The 17,128-nt window shown below is 37.0% G+C and overlaps 1 protein-coding gene across 2 annotated transcripts in view; it reads right to left on the minus strand.

Moving 5' to 3' along the window:
* Positions 1-17,128, minus strand: part of Ppp1r1c (protein phosphatase 1 regulatory inhibitor subunit 1C) — a 128,810-nt gene that overhangs the window by 44,090 nt on the left and 67,592 nt on the right. The window lies entirely within an intron of this gene.

The raw sequence follows: 17,128 nt of genomic DNA on the forward strand, positions 1-17,128 counted from the left end.
AAAAATAAATAGGATTTGATTATAGATTGTGTAACTAAAGTAAGGTCACATCATATTAACTTTTAAAAATAAAAGCAATGTATTTTTTGGATTGACCATGAGTTATATGGCCATGCTTTCAGGATGTCTGGAGGAAAAATTATCTCTCTTTGATACTCTGAATCATTTGGTTGAGGCAAAAACCCACATTTCTCAGGAATAGTATTAATGGCAGTTAATCTGCACCCACATTGATGCTGGGCTTCACGCATACTTATTTAACACTCACACTGACACTTATCTCCTAACTATAGATGTGAACATGAAAAAAAGGAAGATTAACTTGAAGAAGTTTACACAGAGCTAGCATTCAGGCCCATGTGTCCCCAATCCAGTCATCTCTTCTTTTGCTGGTTTTGTACCAAACAAAGATGATTATCAATGCCATAAAGATGGAGTGCACGGAAATTTAACTAGTTTGGGAAAGATGTTCATTTCTTTATGTCTTTTCTCTGCCACACTTTTACATGGAGTAAAGATAGTTTAATCCCCCCTAAAAGTAATCCTATGAAGGACTGGGTCTCTAAAAGTGCAGCTGATAGATTTATGAAGATTACTTTGGTTAGGGCTGTCAGGAAAAAAAAAATTCTGCCTACTGTTTCTAGAGCCTGTTTTTTACTGCAAATAGCAAGATACAATATGCATAAACATGATTGAATAAAGACCGGTGGTCAGGTGGTTCACAATTTAGGAACAATAGAAATAAGTAGTCTTTCTGTTGCTATTTCTGTAATTTAATCCCATCACTTAACAAAAATGACATATTTTTCTCCTCTGGGAATCTAGTTCACAAACATTATTTTCTATTTGTACTTTTGAAACTGTGAACCAGCAGAGGGAGCTATATGGTCACAAGCAGTCTGTTCTTTTTAAAATGATGTAATGAGGACTGAATGTGAAGCTCTTCTGATTTTGTTGCCAATGAAGAAAACACTGAGTCGACCCCCCTTGCCCATGTAGTGTTTATTTAAGGGATCATAACACTCCTAGGGGGATCTATTGGCCAATTACCAGGAGTAGAACAGAATATTATTTATCCAGCACACACTGGAGTGGCTCCATGGGATCTGTTCTAGTCTATTGAGTAATTATACAATTATGTGAAAAAAATATATTTATCTCAGAGATCAGAAGGGATTAAAATGCCTGTCTTGAAAACTAGGGATGCTGATATAAATGCAAAGAATTCTTTGGTTTGGCCTTACAAGTAAAACATGGGACCTGTGGTGATTCAACAATTAATTAATCTTAATAAGATGAAAGCAAGCTTTGGCATTGACAAGAGGGCTCTGAGATATTTACTTTTGAATATTTTTCATAGCTAATTTCAATTGACATGTTAATTTATACTGATTCAAATTAAAATTAAGACTATCAGGTGTTTCTCCTTTTTATCACAGTTGATCTGTCAGAAAATGTATCTTCATCAAAAAGAATCATTTAACATCATGACATTTCATGTTACTCAAAACAAATAAGTTATCTGAGGTCATAAGAGGATTTTAGTAATCATTCATACAAATGAGTATTCGTGTACTTTTTAAATCTGAAGGTAGTTTAGAATTTTTTCTAATATCTGCATTATGTCTAGGACACATCTGTTTGCTCAAGTAATTATATATAATTAATTAAATAATAATCAAATGATACTTTTCCTACCATCTCTAAGAACCCCCCGCCAAAAAAAATAACTTTACTATTATTTTCACAATGTTTAGGATAAGTAAGATAGCAGGTAGGCTAGGAATCTTTGACAAGCTGATCTCTCTCCCATATTTCTTCATGAATTTACAGGTGTGTCATTTAAAATCCAACTGAGTTACTTCATAGTCAAAACAATTGGAATGTTGAAGAAAATAGCATAAGCAAGATACTACAGGCATACACAATTATGAAAGTTCAGTAGAAAAATATTTTGAAAGAAAGTATTGCACAAGTGCTAATTAATTTATTATGTGTAGGGGAATTATGTCAAGAAGTAATGTAGGGTTTCAAGATTTGGTAGAGTGCTGATTGACCTCATTAACCATTGGGGCTTAAGCACACAGGGGAGCAGTGTTGGAAACCACAGATCTACTCCTCCCTCCTGACCTGACTTTCACATACATCTTTAAGAACATCAGAATATTGAGGGGCACTTTTTGTCTGTGGTTTTAAGAAAAATGAACAGATGGAAGGAGAGGATATCTCTTCTTGCCTCATTCCAGAAGTTCAAAATCCTTGACTTACAGTAAACTTAAGAGATATTAAGTGCTTCTCTAAAAGATCCAGACTAATTTCCATAACAATAGGAAAAATTTTTTCAAGTCAAACATCAATGGGTAAAAAGGGTAGAAGCAAATTTAAAACCTAAAAAGAAAATAATACTCATTGTAAATATATACCAAAAAATAAATTACATTTTAAACTACTTTACAAAAACTTTGGGTTTTTCTTCTTTTTTGCTTTTTATGTTATACAAAAATCTGTTCCGAGACCTGTTTTTGCTCAATGTAAGCATTACCATCCAGTAGTAATTTTTAATATTGGAATATACTTATTTTTAACAGAACTACTATAAATTGAGGCACAACTTATCATCTCTTGATCATCAAATGAAGTCCAAAAGGAGATTCTCTTCAAAATTTGAAGCAAGTTGCTCAGACTTCAGTGTTACATAAGGTTAATAGTTAACAAGAATTTAAAATTAGATGAAGTATTACTCCAGTATCACAGTATGAAAGAATAATTATTACATTATCATTTATTTTTAAAAATAGTTCATAGGAGGAGTTTCCAGTCTAATTTTCTGCAACAATGAATAGACGCAAGCACTGGAAATTTGGTTTAAGAGTTCACCACTCTTGGACTGGGGAGCCACTGAACTTCCTGTGGGAAAGTCACATCTTAACTAACCCAGTGGCCTCTATAGAAGGTAAAGAACAGCATCAAGGCTTCATAAACAGAATGAGAGGGTGTGGGCATTAAACTTACGGGTGATATGGAACACACACCACAGGGAGTGAAAGTCTCCTTTAAAAAGTAAGATTTAGAATCTTTCTTGTCACAGACAAGGTGGGACATGCCTGTAATCCCAGCGGTTCCAGAAGCTGAGGCAGGAGGATCGAAAGTTCAAAGCCAGCCTCAGCAATGGCAAGGCGCCAAGCAACTCAGTGAAATCCTCTCTAAATAAAATAGAAAATAGGGCTGGGGATGTGGCTTAGTGGTCAAGTGCCCCTGAGTTCAATGCCTGGTACCCAGTCCTTGCCCCCCCCCCAAAAAAAAAATCTTGTGTTTTAAAAGTCACATTAAAATAAATACAGTTCAAATTTTCTTCTTACTAACTCAGCCATCATTTTGATCACCTTTTGTCCTACTCAGCAACGTGGCTATGTGCATTTTGTAGTTTCTGTCGTTGTTCCCCCATTAGACCCTGGCTCTCACATCTCCTGCACCCATTTTACTTGTTATTTCCACTTCTCACTCTCTTTTTCCTTTTCCTCCAAAAGTTCAGGAGAACCAAGAAGATTCTGAAAATTAAAAAAAAATAGTAACAGACTGAGCAACGGCCTCTGATTCAGAAGCAATTAGAGGACAGACACTCTGAGCTTTCAATGCCTGTACAAACTCTAGTTTGAACTGAATTTAAAGCTGATAGACCTCTTAGTTATTGCCTAAGGGAAGCATATGAGAACCCTGCTGTAAGAAAGCTGTCCAAAGTCAATAAAATCATTTAAGCTTCATTTTGATAATAAAATGTAACAAAGTTACTCAAGAGTGCTATGAATAAAATTCCTGTCAGAAGAATAAAAACACAGCTTTGTCATACCTACCAACAATAAAGTAAGCACATTATGTCTCCCTATATCATAAAGGATGCAATGTAGAATACAGATCATAAATTCAATGTTTGTCCTGTAGTTCTTATATTGTGGGCCTAGTAATTTCCTGCAACTCTAACCTTTGGACACTCTTATTTCTATTTGGTATTTTGCCTCTCTCTTAATGAAAGAATTGAAATTGTAAACCTTCCTCAAATTTTGACCTATGGTGTTTAGAACTTGGTAGTTCATTTGTTTAAAATAACACATAGTCCAGAACATTGCAGAGTTCAAGTTTAATAATATTTGCATCTTGATTGACAGTAAGGCTGATATCCTTTACTGTCCCATAGAAAACCCGCAAAAGAAAGAGCACAGCTAGTGCTACCATCCCTGAAATGCGGGGTGTATTGTTATAAGAACCTATTGAGAAAGGAATTGATGAAACTGTTATTAAAATTATCTTTCAGATCAGACTCTATTTTTCAGTTCAAACAAGAATAGGAGGTTTTAAGAGGGAAAGTATTTAGACAAGTTTTATAGACTAGCACAAGTTTGTGAAGAATGTAATCTTTTCCTAAATTTGCCCAACTCAGAACCAATTTATCAATTTATCTTGACATTGTTGTTTCATTTGTTTAAAATAACACATAGCCCAGAACATTGCAGAGTTCAAGTTTAATCAATATTTGCATATTGATTGACAGTAAGGCTGATATCCTTTACTGTCCCTGATATCCTTTACTTGGATTTCCATTGATTTATTTGGAAGATAACATGATGAATATTTCAACTTCTCCTAAGTCATAGTTATTATTTAGAAAAAGAAAGCCAGGTTGGCGTTAGCAGTCATCTATTTTTATATAAATAACAGCATTGGAAACAGACAGATGAACTGAGGCAAATACAATCTAAGGTAGGCTAATTTTTAAAAATTAATTCTGTGAATCAAATTTTTCATCCCTTTTCCCCACCACCTGATGGTCAAAGCACTCACAGGACTATGTAACATATCAAGTGAACTTTAAAGTTATCTAAAACTGCTCTGTTGCCTTAGAAAAAAGTACCAGCTTCTGAGCACAGGACCCAGAAGAACTCTGACAAGCCTGCAGTGTGTGTCCACCCTTCCCTCTCCACAGATTCTATCCCAGTTCACAATTCTCAGAAGGCTTTCACATTCCACACCACTGTACCTGCCAAACCCTCTGCCTGGGATTCACCTCACACTTCTCTTCTAAAATCCTACTCATCCCTCAGCTGACAGAGGAAATTAATTTATTCTGTAAAGTCTTTCCTTGCTATGAGGGAGAGAGCTAGATATTTCTTCCTCTGCATTCAAAAACTATTCTCAATATCTGTCTTGGGGAACTGATAATCATTTTTTATACAACTTTGTTTTTCACCTGACTACATTATTTCTGTAGACAGAGACTGCATTTAGTTCATCCTGAGCTTTAATTTAAAAAGCCTAAAAAAATGACCTGGCAGATAGTATGTAGTTTATAGATGTTTAGATGAGTGATAAAAATATAAAGTCAAGTCAAGTTATATTTATTTTTAAATCAGATTATTCACCCACTGATTCAGCATTTATGAAGAGCCTTCCGTAATATAAATGGAAGACAAGAATCCTCCTGACATTGGCCCTGTCTTGAAGGAATTCACAGGCTTGCTAGAGGGGATTACAGATATCACACAGACAGGTGTGCATTAAGCATTTCAAGTCTTAAAGGAACACAGCAAAAAGGGATTTAGAATGGAGGTGGGAGCACAAAGAAAAGCCTTCTATGCAAATGAGGCTGCAAAACAAAAGCATTAAATGAGAAACCATGTATTATTTTCAAGGAAATAAATGCAACTTAACATTGCTACGGCATGAAAAAAAAAAAAAAAGATGAAGAAGAAGAAGAAGCAGCAGTAGGTAAGGGTAGCCAGGGCCAGGTATGAAGCAGCCAAGATCAAAAATAGCCCTGCACATTATTTCCAGGGTCTTACTCTAAAGGAATATTTGAAGGAATGTAAAATGATTCAGATTGATATGGTCAGCCACTTGGGGAGGGAATGGCATTGGAGACAGACAAGATTAAAGGCAAGCTGGGTTTGAGTACAACATTGTTATAAAATACAGATGCATATGAGTTTAAATACAAACCAAGCATTTTGTAGAAATGTATAGAAAGATCTTGTAAAAACATACCATTACGTTATAAGGTTGGAGGACCTCTGAATTTTAATGAGAGCAAATGAAAAAAAACAACACATTTTTATTCCAGCAGAATCTCATAGGACACCCTAAGAAAAGGCTTGTGTTACCATTAGCCTAATAAATGGGAAGGACATTTAACATGGGAACCCTGCTCTCCTTTGAATTTCACTTTCCTCTAAAAGATTCCATTTAATTCTACAAATATATTATACAAAAAAAATAGTACATATGTTGAAGCACTACTCAGGTATAAAGTGTTACTTTTAAAAAATCTCTGAATAAAGTCAGCAGCCAATTTCCAAGAAGGCTGCAAGACTATTACTGATTCCCCTACATCTAAAGGGGCAACATAAATCTTGTCCCAGAAAGCATCAGGGGACACTGAATTAGGCATTAAATGAAGGAGGGCAAGCCCATAATAACAGCATCTTTCCATTCTGAGATATTGTGTTTTCTTCCTGGAAACCCCATTAGCATTAATATGAGTGGTGTGTGTACATTTTAGCATGCTGAGGGCCCTTTTACACTGATGGATATGGCGCATATATATTTTTGCAGAGTAAGAGATAGATTGCTCTAATTTTAGCAAACATACTGGTGCAAACATGTATTTTACAGTATAATGTCTCAAATAGGAATTAAATTGTAATTTGAGAACTTCTTGGAGGAAGGGCTGATTCTAGGACTGGGACAACGAAGATGCAAAAGAGCTTGGAGTATCTTGTAGAGCCAGAAAGCAAGGACATGCTAACACAAACAAATGAACAAACAAAAACCTTCACATTCCTGGGGTACGTCAAAGGGACTCAGGAGTCAAGTGGAAAAGCTCCCAATGGTCAAAGCTGATGATATTTGACCAACAAAATAAGGTAGCTTTGGCTTATAACCTGAAGTGTAAAATAAATATCCATGTATCCATAATGATAAAAAACAAGTGATCGCGTATGTAAATAAATGGGAAGGAGAGACATATCTCCTGGGCATAAAAATCCCCAAAATTTGTGCACACACATTTCCTTCCAAGAGGTGGGACAGAACTTACTAGGTTTTGGACTACATATACTGACTTCCTTCAAAGAGCACAGTATGGGAAGGGAGCAAAGAAAATAAACCTTATAAAAGAGAATCCAGAAAACATTGCCTCAGCCAGGCTATCAGTCATGTTGGCAGTATGGACCTTGACCTGGTGTGACTAGGATGTTATTTTGTCTCTGTGGTTTCTCTTCCAAAACCCCCCTTATCCCAGTCTAATTATGAGAAAGAACATCAGGTAACTCCCAATACAGGTAGAGTCTAGAAAACACATAACCAATACTTTCAAAATTTTCAAGGTCATCAAAACCAAGAAAAGTCTGAGAAACTCAATCACAGTCAAGAGAAGCAGTGGTGTAAACATAACCCATTGATAGGCTCCTGGAATAGAAAAGGAATATCAGGTGAACCAATACCAACACACATACAATAAATACAAATATGTGCCTTAGTTAACAATAAGTTGTCAATAATGATTTATTAATTATAACAAATATACCATATTAATATATAAACAATGAGGATAACCAGGTATGGAGTATGTGGGAACTCTCTGTACTGTTTTCCTAATTTCTCTAAATCTAGATCTGTTCTAAAATATAATATTTATCTTTAAAATGTGTCATTCAAGCTGAATATTACTGTTTTATGTAGCCCTATTAAGAGGAAAGTCAAAGATGTGAACCAGAACTTTTCAAACAGAATCAAAGGCACAAGGATTTCTAAAAGTGTTAGAACGTGAGGTCCATATAGTATCATTAGTGGGACCTATCTATACTTTACCTGTCAGCAAAGGTCTTTGTGATGGTCCATGCAGGATTTATTTATCTTTATTACAGCACCATCTTAAATGCTTTGCTAATTTGCATGAACAGAATAATAATAAATGGTGTGAGCCAGGTATTTCCCTTTTCAATGTTATTCTCCAGGTAGTTTTCTCTCTAACACATATGTAAATATGACTCTCCTTTCTGTGATCTGAAAGTGGTCTTTCCCTCCTGTCCACTAGGCTGCCTGTGAGTCTCCTCACAGCCTGATAACTTTGTGTAAATCCCCACTGAAGGATTTATCAGGCATGCTTGACCACTTGTGGGGTGCTTTCTGGAGACTGATTCCTAGGGGGCTGGGATTGCTATTCACCTCTGCAGCCACACCACTTTAATGCATCTCTCAAAGCAGAGGCTCATTTTCAATTTGTGGCAGTGTATTCTTAATGCTTACACAATTCAATGTTTCCATTTGCACAATAAAGAAAAATCAAGACACTGGGTCATGATTCAGCTGCTCCAATCAAATATAAATGTTCCTCTTTTCTCCTGATGCTAAAATAGGAAGCAATTTAAGAAGTTGAATGTTGTTTCTTGAGAGGGATGTAAATATGAGATTAACTTTATAACATAAATGTACATAGACAAATGAAAAGAACTATACTGATAAACAACGGTGCTCTCCTTTTCAAATGTTGAAGTGGCATCACATGAAATTAATTAAATTACTAGTCCCAAATTTCAATTCAACTTATCTCAAGATTCTTTAGTCGTTTTAACCTCAAAATCCATGATGACACTCCAAACATGAAGTCCACTCATTCTTGCTGCTTTTTTTGCTTCATTCTCTCTCAAGGTTGTTCTCAGACAAAAAAAAAGACATCTCAGTGGCTCCAAGAAGGGGATGTTCTAGACTCTCTTTGCTTGACCCTACCCTCTACATTCAAAGATGTGAGGAAGGATTGACTTTGGATAAAATTAAAGAGAAGCACAGGAAGTTCATCTAGAAATAGGAACATACTTGGGGTTTTTTAAGAAACAAGATTTGTATATATTTAGAAAGTTCCTTGTTATCTAGAAATCTGCTAAATGTTTCTTGAGTTGAATAAATAAGTCCCACCCAGCAGAACAAATAAACTGAGCCAGCACAAAAACAAAACAAAACAATAGCAGTGACAAAAAAGAAAAATAACATTTACAAAGGCAAATGTAATGAATACCTGTGGAACACCCATGGGGTGACAGAAACATTTTTAAAAGGAATCCAGGGTGGCCCTGGAGGTGGCCTGATGAGAAGCTAAAAGATCTTGCCCCTTCACCTCCCTGCTTTCATTTTCCCTGAGCAGGGGATAATGAGAGCAGGATGGCATGGTTGGGGATCCCTTCTGAGGATTTTTTGAGCCAAAATTATAAGAAGTGTGAAATCAGAAAGAGTGAATTGGTTACAACTCAATTATTGTTGTCAACTTAACCTGGGCTGCCTAATTATGGGCTGTATTTCCATGATGTAGCTTTCTGCTTTTCCCTCTGGCAAGAAATATTTATTGTAAATCTACACTAGTACCCCGAATCCACCATTAGCCAGCACTTTTGTAAGTTGTTTTTGAAACACAAGTCTTATAAACATCGATTAACTGGGACTTAAGGGACATGGTGTCCAAAAGGAGGAGCAAGGTAAAATGAAGCTAAAGCTGGATTTTTGCTTAAAAGCAAGCAAAATGTCAAAGACAATCTCACAAGTCTGCCTGAAGCTGAGCTAAATAAAAGAGGGATGAGTGTTGCAGGGCTGATGATCCCCATGCTCCTAGGACCAGGCACCTCTAAACCAGATTTTCCAGTTCCCATAGTGATAAGGCCCAAGCTGCAGCAGAGATTTCATTCTCTTTCAAGTACTCCGACCTCTGTTCCAGCTCTCCCCAGAATCCCATGCCTCCACTCTGCAGATCTAAGCAGAAATAATAAAAGAGCCACATGCCTCCTTCTCTATCAGGATTCACATAATCCTTCAAAATAGTCCCGCATGTGTGTGCCTGTGAGCATGACCTTTACCTATTTTGTTTCAGTTCGTCTCATGAGTAATCCTGTGAGGCAAGTATCATCTCCATTTTACCAATAAGAGAAGAAAGATGGGACTGGGAGTTTAGTTCGGTGTCAGAGTACTAGCATGTTGGAAGCCACGGTTCAGTCCCTAGTACTAATAAAAAAAAAAAAAAGGAGGAGGAGGAGGATGGAATGGGGAAGGAGAGAAGGGGGCATTTGCTCATTGATTTTCTGAAGGTCCAGCTAGTAAGTGGTACGTGCTGGGGCTTGAAAGATGGCCACTTGTACCTCAGTCCACTTGTCCCTCAAAGCCCCTGTCCTTTCATGTTGAGTCCCATGAAATTACCAGGGTCAGCATCATGACCCAACTGGAAGACTACCCTTCAGTACCCTCATATGTCCCACCTTTGCTGTTGTCACCCACTCTCTGAAAACTATGTCTGCCATCCAGTTGGGCCAGTGTGATTCCCTCTCCGAGTTATTTCTTGATTGTATTTATTGCCTTATTATGGAAAGAAGTTGAATTAAGATAAAATTTTAGAAGCACAGCCCTCCTTGGAGGAAGAATCTCAAAACTCTGGAGTTAAAATGTCTCAAGCATTCATAGATCTATCTAACATACCACAAGAATAATCTCTGGACATTGAAACAACTAAAATTTTCTTTTACAAGAAATTACAAAGAATGAGAGGAGGAAGAGGTTTTTTTTTTTCAAAAATAAATCAAACATCTGACTTGCTACACATTAAAAATGGTAATATAATACAATAGGCCCTGCTATACCAAGCAGTTTTTCAGTCAGCTGTTTTGTTGAATGTTCAGATTTCCTTTTAAATCAATTGCATTTACTTTGCTCTCTTCAGCATTTGAATTCCAGTAAAACACACACACACACACACACACACACACACACACACACACACACACACTGGGTGGAAATGAGTCAGCCATTTCCTGTCCCAAGATTCAAATCCACTTTGCTTTTCTGAAAACATGATTCAAGTGATCCAACAATAATTTAATTGACTGTTCTGTAAATTCTGGAACTGACCACCACATAAACAAACACCAGAGAAGTACGCATGAGCATTCGTCATCAACTGCCATTTTTCTGATCATCTTTAGCACTTTCTACTTATATACTTATAAAGCACTATGTTACACAGAGTAATGGAAAGCAAAGTCTGTTTTCTATAAGAAATTCAACTTCTCTCCTGTTATGCATAATGTACATCTTAAATTTATAACTCATCTGTACAGATGGAAAAACAAAGTGGACAGCCCGAGGTATCTAAAATACAACAACCTGTCTAACAAAAGTGACTTTGAGAACTTCTGGTTTGAAGGGACAGAGTCCTGTAGGACAAGTCTGCTTGGTAACTAATTAAATGGTGGAATTCAAGGGGATAAGTGTCAACTATAGGGGAAAACAGGTGCTGCAAAGCTGTGGCCTAGTCCTGCTGTTTCATACATTTATTATGGACTTGGATAAAAATACCAGAGATAAATTCACCCATGGAAGATACACTATTGAGATAATTGAAAATAGAATGAATGATAGACTCAGTATACAAAATATGACATGCTGATGTCACAGCCTGAATCTAACAATAGAAAATCCCACTGGGATGACAGTACTGACTTGCCTTTTGCTCTGGGGGTGGAGTAGGGGGGGAGGCTAATAAATTTAAAGTGAGGAATAAATGGTAAATATGGAAAACAGTACATGAAGAAAGCAAAGAAACTTGAATTTATAGTGAGCTCACTGGTTGTCAATAATGTGCATTACTGCCAGAAAAAGAAAATAAGATTTTAATCTGCATTTATAGAATTAAGTTCTCTGGGATGAATGGAATTTCAGGCATAATTGAAACCTCCATTCTGTTCTGGTCAGGCTACACTTTCAATATCAGGTTGATTTTGAAGGATGCACTTCTAGAAAGACAGGCAAAATGGAGTTTTTTTGGACATTAAGAATAAATGAAATAGGACTGAGTGGCAGGCATAATTGACATCAATATATTTTAATCTGGATAAGAGAAAGTTAAGGGTGAGACAAGAGCCTGATAGATGTATTAAAATATTTATATCTTTGTCATTTAAAAATTTGCCACAAATAACAACATGATGTAGAACAAGAATCCATGAGTACACATTTCTAGGGACCTCAATAAAGAGATCTTTCTAACAGACTTTGGAGAAAGAAAGTAGATATCCTCAGGAAATTCTTTAGCCAATAATAGTGTTGAATGTAGGTTCTTAAATTATTTAAATACATATTTATGAGCACTGCATATGTTCCATGTGTTTTGTTCAGCCCGGCAGGCATGGTAGTGGGTAAAATAGATATTGTCGCTGCTGCAATATAGATGGCTTCTGGGCTAGTAGGAGATAAACCTGAAACAAAGAATTGGACATTGTAATTACTTGCAATAAAATAACTATGGAGAGAGCATAACTCTAGAGAGAATTCTGCCAATAGAGAATTTATTAAGTGCAGGGAGTTTAGTCTGGGAGGTTAGGAAAAGCTTTCAGGAACTCACCTTTAAAGACAGGACTTGAATGATGAGTGGAGTTGACCAGATGAAGAATGAGAAAAAGAAGGGGACAGTCATCCTAAGCCAAAGAAAGGATATTGGCTAGACCTTTCTTGATTTAGGAAAGAGCTTGGTGGATTTGAAAGCTGACAAAATGCCAGTGTGGTTGGAATCTAGTGAGTGAATTGGGGAGAGGCTGATTGGACCAGAGACAGGAAGTTTTGTAAACCTTTCTCTGGAACAGAAATTTTATTCAAGGATAAATGGAAATCCATTAGAAGTTTTGAACCAAAGAAGTGACACCATCACTTCTCTGTATTAAAAAGTTCACTCTGGCCACAGTGTAGAAAACAGACAGGCGGTGCAAGGAGGAAGACTGGACGGACAGTGACCAAGAGAGAAGTGTGACTTGGAATTTGGGGATGGCATTGAAGATGAGAGTAGAGGGCAGACCCAAGAGATTTCAATGCCGTGCAATCCAAAAGTCTTATGCTAAACTGTGACAGAGACTGAGAGAGAGAGATAGGGCTGACAGAGACTTCCCGAACGGAGGCAGATGAAAGTTCCTCTTCCTGTGAATGGGAATAGCACAGGAGAAATTGATTTGATGTGGAAAATATCAAAAGATCAGTTCTGAACACCATGATCTTGATCCCATGATTTCTTTGATCTCCACAAATTCTTGTTACACTGCCCTGGTGTTATACTGCCTGGGTAGCTAAATTTTCACTCCACCTAATCTTCCTTGTCTTTGATGTCTGAAGGCCAGAAGTTCCCTTCAATCAGGACTGATTGAAACCAGTGGGATCTAAGATGGCTGCCAGAGTGACCACTGGACAACCTCTAACTTCATTATAATACAAAACATAAAGATTTTTCCCCTTGATTAGCCTATCTCTCACCTCATTTCTTTGTGCTATATATCTATATCTGTCTTTACATACATACACAAATAGTGATTATATCTGTATTCTCTGACTCTCAGGAAGCAGGAAGTTGATTTATAAGTTTATCTCTCACTTCTCCTATTCTTGACTGAGAATAAAAGTCTCCTTTGCTGCTCAGTTGGGGAATTGGTTCCATAATTCAGAGAAGGAAAAAGACCCAGCCATTGGGGTAAAAACTTGGTAACAATATCTACCTATAACATAAGAAAACATGTCAATAAGCAATTAGATATCTGAATTTGGTCAATCTTTAGACCAGTGGAAGTAGAATCACCTGGAGCTTTTGATTATTTGACTCTACTCTAAGGCCTAATACCTTAGAATATTCAACGAAAATGGCCAGTTTCATAGAAGCAGTGGAAAAAACTTCAGTCTTCACTGGATAATTACCCTAGTTAGCTTTGATCTCCTTTACAAGGCTGAGTACCTATAATGTTATCATAAAAAGATGGCCAGACCAAGGATTAAGTCCTTTGTTACATTCTAAGAGTAAAAGTGCAGAATAATCTGAGACATGTCAGCAGCAGAACAAAAGCCCTATCCACATCCTTCTACTTATCTTGCCATATTTGTGTTATAGAATGCTGCCACCTGCTACTAATTAAATGACTCAGGAACCAGTTTCCTAGTCAAAGGTAAGATATAACCCAGTAGTTCCAGTAATTCATTGAAGTGACTTTTCCTAAGAATCTAGCTTAACTGATTAACAATTCTGGGTAGTAATTGTATTAGGCAGGTTTCCATCACTCTAACAAAATATTTGAGATGATTAACTTATAAAGAGAAAAGATTTATTTTGGCTCACAGTTTTGGAGGTCCCAGTGCATGATTCGTTGGCCCTTTGCTTTTGGACCTGAGGTGAGAGTCTGTGGTAAAGCAAAATTGCTCACCTCTGGCCTTCAGACATCAAAAGTTATCAAATGAAAGAGAGGAAGGGACCAGAGTCCAAATATCCCCTTCAAGGGCACACACACCCTAAATGACCTAAAGAGCTCCCACTAGGCTCCACCTCTCAAAGGTTCCATCACTTTCCAATCATGTCATTGCTGGGGATCAGACCTTTAGCACATGTATCTTTGGGGCAACTCATCCAAGCCACAGTGCCCACTAACTTATTGAATCAGATATTCTCTTTGACCAGAAAAGAGGAAAATGGAGAAAAATTAAAAATAGAAAAACAGAAGCAGAGTCACCAATGTGAGCATCAGTAAAGGAAGGTTCAAATGGTCCCCACTTTCTAGTAGATGATGGTATGACTCAATACCCCAGCTCTTGATGGCTCAGCTCTTCAACATGTATCTGCAGAGTGCCTGCTATATGCCAGGCATTATGCAAGGTGGTACGAATTCTCAAAGCTATTATCATGACACCTTGCTCTATGTCCATCATGATGGGAACTACTGAGAAAACTAGGCACATGTGTGGACGGTGATGATGGAAGGATCTACTCTGTGCTGGAGAGGCTGTCCAGGGAGCAAGGCCTCCCTGATGGCACTAATTCCAGCCACTTGTGAGCCTCTGTGAAAAGAGTATTACAGGCATTTCAATGAAAATGGAGAATGTAAATGATTTAGACAGAAGTGTTTGGCATGAGGGTGAACCCTGGTGAACAAGGGGCAGGCTAAAAGGAGATTATGTGAAAGAGGTCATTCCAGGGTTGGTAAGCCATGGTTGGGTTTACATTTTTTTCTAAATGTGACAGGATGCTATGGAGGGATTTAATAAGGGGAATGCTGTGATCATATAGATGAGTTACAGGAAGTCAGTACACTGACTTCTATGTGGGCACAAGACTGTAGAGAAGCAAGTGCAGAATCAGTGGGACCAGTATAAAGGCAACTTTAGTCCTCCCAGAGAGACAGAAGAGTAACTTGCACAAGGTGGTAGCAGTGGAGGAGATGGAAGTGGTCAGATGAGGAATGCATTTTGAAATTAGTTATCAAAAGTAGAGGATGTATTGGGCAAGAGAGAGGAACTAAGGAATATGCGAGGGTTTTGATCTCAACAGCTAAAGATCATTTATTGAGATTGGAAAGACAGAAAAAGAACCAATGAGTTTGATTTTGGACATATAAATTGGAGAAGCCTAATTACATTCAAGTGTAGAAATTCAGTAGGTTGTTGGAAATGGAAGCCTGAAGTTCAAGAGCTATGTTAGGACTAGAGAAAAACATTTGGGAGTCATCAGCATATTAAACTTAAGATTATGCCTGTTTAAGGAGAACAGAGGAAATTCTGATTTATTTCTTTCTATTTATACCTTCATATGAAACTTGCTCGCATCACAGGAGGTAACCTACACATGTTCCTGTTTTCAAAATCTAGGTAACCATAAGGACTATAGAAACTAAGAGGGAGAAATATAAATGAGCTTAGGAGATAGTTGTCTGTTTATAAGATTAATGTGAAAGGTGGGAGTAGCATCTTTCCTGATCTCTGTGCTAGTAACTCCCTACAGCTTATGAAGACAGAAGGAATGAGTCCTCCTAGTTTGCTTTGCTTGTTTCTCTGGTTTGGTTTTGCTATCTAGTTACCAACTGGATAACTGGAAGCTCTACCAGACTTGTTGTTAGAGCAAATTTTTTCAAAACTGTTAATTACATGTGTTGGTGCCTTGCTCTCCCAGTAACCTATTTCTATTCTCAATAATTGTATCTCACACTGTAATTTTAAGAATTCTACATTTCAGAGCAATTGTATTGCTGTATTCAGCATCTCATAACATTCTCTTTGTTTAGTCATCTTTCTTATGATCAAATGTTTTTACTGTGCTCACAAGATACCATATGTTACCATTGCTTAATTTTGTCTTGAAATATTAATTTCTAGCTCTTAGGGATAGACTGAATAAAACACGTGGATTTTGCTTTCTCTTTTGTCATAAGAATCACAAAAGATACTTACTGGTTATAAAATGACATAAATGACTGGTATCAACACCCTTATATCCTATTGAAAAATTAGATGATTATCATTAAAGGACAATCTTAGGGCACTCAACAGTACAAGGTTATATGAAAACTGTGCAGCATAATTAACATCCCTAAATGTTAGGATCCAACATTCTTAGGATATTTGAGAGCTAATGGGCCCTTAGAGCTTTGAGTTTAAGATTTTCCTTTAGAAACTATTATTCTCTGAGGACATGGGAACAGGATTACTTTATTTAGCTTAAGCTAACCCAAAATAGAACAGAGGAAATAATTCAATGAGTGAACATATATCTTTCATTGTTTCCCATTCATGCCAAAACTAATGTGTCTTGAAAAAACTAAATCACTTACAATGGGGAAAATATCTTTAAAATGATTATAATTATCTTCAGACAGGAATGTCTAGTACTCTCAATAATTACATTGGAATAAAAAAATGTTGATGACTGTATTATTTACTAGTTACACACAAGTAAACATGGTGTTTAATAGCTGTACAGGAAGGAAATTTACTGAAAGTATCTACTAATGTGTCCATTTATATCCCACCTCCCTGAAAAGTCCCCAAATCTACAGAGAATAGAGTGGAAAATTTTACTCCCAATTTAGACATTTCTCCAAACTCCAGAGGAAGCTGCTAGGCTAGCCTTGCATGCAGCTAAAACCAAGCTGGACGACTGCATGATGAAACACCCAGCCAGCAGTCCTAGCACCAGAGGGGAATATGAGCTACTGGGTAGAGTGAACTCCGCCTCATGTCAGGAACACTTTGGTGTGAGAAATTAAAGACACCTTCCCTGAACTGATGGTAGTCAAAATACTAATGC

The sequence above is a fragment of the Marmota flaviventris genome, chromosome 11 (assembly GCF_047511675.1).
Source record: "Marmota flaviventris isolate mMarFla1 chromosome 11, mMarFla1.hap1, whole genome shotgun sequence".
Classification (NCBI taxonomy): Eukaryota; Metazoa; Chordata; class Mammalia; order Rodentia; family Sciuridae; genus Marmota; species Marmota flaviventris.